Source organism: Mixophyes fleayi, chromosome 4 (assembly GCF_038048845.1).
Source record: "Mixophyes fleayi isolate aMixFle1 chromosome 4, aMixFle1.hap1, whole genome shotgun sequence".
NCBI lineage: Eukaryota > Metazoa > Chordata > Amphibia > Anura > Limnodynastidae > Mixophyes > Mixophyes fleayi.
The window spans coordinates 313,198,403-313,200,532 of record NC_134405.1 but is presented as its reverse complement, the minus strand read 5'-3'; positions in this window follow the sequence as shown (position 1 = coordinate 313,200,532).

Genomic DNA, 2,130 nt, shown 5'->3' with positions numbered 1-2,130 from the left:
TGGAAACAATTGAAGAGCTATCTATGCAAATAGATTTTAAATATATAACTTAATATGCATGGTTAGTTGCTTGTAGATTGGACTAGTTTGCTGCAGGGGGCTCCAGACGGCAACACACAAAGTGAGACCAGTCTGTGCGGCATTGACAGCTGAGCCTTTCACCAGCTTCTCCCAAGTCCTCGTATATACTGGTACCAGAGAGAAAGGGAAGTATAGAGATACACCGATGGTCCAGCTCTGCCTCCCGTCATGCTTAGGGATGGCCAGATTAAGATTTGTGGCAGCACATATAATATTTCCACTGCATTACTATATAACACACATATTGCAAATCCTATTGTCCCCACCTCACCAGCCTGTGCCTCATTCCTCACCGGTCTGTCCCATATGCCCCCTACTCACCACCCTATGCTCCACATCCCTCACTTCTCACCAGTCTGTCTATAAGCCCCCTATTCACCACCCTATGCTCCACATCCCTCATTTCTCACCAGTCTGTCTATATACCCCCTCCTCACCACACTATAACCCACATCCATCACTCCTCATCAGTCTGTCTATATGCCCCCTACTCACCACCCTATGCTCCACATATGCCCCCTACTCACCACCCTATGCTCCACATCCCTTACTTCTCACCAGTCTGTCTATATGCCCCCCTCCTCACCACCCTATGCTCCACATCCCTCACTTCTCACCAGTCTGTCTATATGCCCCCTACTCACCACCCTATGCTCTACAAACCCTCACTCCTCATCAATCTGTCTATATGCCCCCTACTCACCACCCTATGCTCCACATCCCTCACTTCTCACCAGTCTGTCTATATGCCCCCTCCTCACCACCCTATAACCCACATCCATCACTCCTCATCAGTCTGTTTATATGCCCCCTACTCACCACCCTATGCTCCACATCCCTCACTTCTCACCAGTCTGTCTATATGCCCCCTCCTCACCACCCTATAACCCACATCCATCACTCCTCATCAGTCTGTTTATATGCCCTCTACTCACCAGCCTATGCTCCACATCCCTCACTTCTCACCAGTCTGTCTATATGCCCCTCCTCAGCACCCTATGCTCCACATCCCTCACTTCCCACCAGTCTGTCTATATGCCCCCTCCTCACCACCCTATGCTCTACAAACCTCACTCCTCACCAGTCTGTCTATATGCCCCCTCCTCACCACCCTATGCTCCACATCCCTCACTTCTCACCAGTCTGTCTATATGCCCCCTCCTCACCACCCTATGCTCCACATCCCTCACTTCTCACCAGTCTGTCTATATGCCCCCTCCTCACCACCCTATGCTCCACATCCCTCACTTCTCACCAGTCTGTCTATATGCCCCCTCCTCACCACCCTATAACCCACATCCATCACTCCTCATCAGTCTGTCTAGATGCCCCCTACTCACCACCCTATGCTCTACAAACTTCACTCCTCATCAGTCTGTCTATATGCCCCCTACTCACCAGCCTTTGTTGCACATCTCTCACTCCTCACCAGTCTGTCACATATGCCCCCTCCTCACCACCCTATACCCCACATCCCCCACCAGTCTGTCCTATATGCCCCCTCCTCACCAGCCTATACCCCACATCCCTCACTCCTCACCAGTCTGTGCCATATGCCCCCTCCTCAGCAGCCTGTGCTCCACATTCCTCACCAGTCTGTGCCATATGTCCCCTCCTCTCCAGCCTATGCTCCACATCCCTCACTCCTAACCAGTCTGTGCCATATGCCCCCACCTCACCAGCCTATACCCCACTTCCCTCAGTCTGTCCCATATGCCCCCACCTAACCAGCCTATATACCCCACATCCCTTACTCTTCAGCAGTCTGTCTATATGCCCCCTCCTCATCAGCATATAACCTATATATGCCCCTCTTCTCAACTACTTGTGCCCCCCATACCCACATACTCATTTCATTGTGCCTAACAAGCCCCCATCCTTTACTATTTTTACCACACATGCTCAGTCACTGTCCCACATGGTCCTCTTCTCACCAGACTGTTCCCCACATACCTCCTCCTCACCAACTGGCACCCCCAAATCCTTCCTCCACACCTACTTGTGCCCTATATGCTTCTCTTCTCATGTTCTTACAGCCTGTATGCTTTG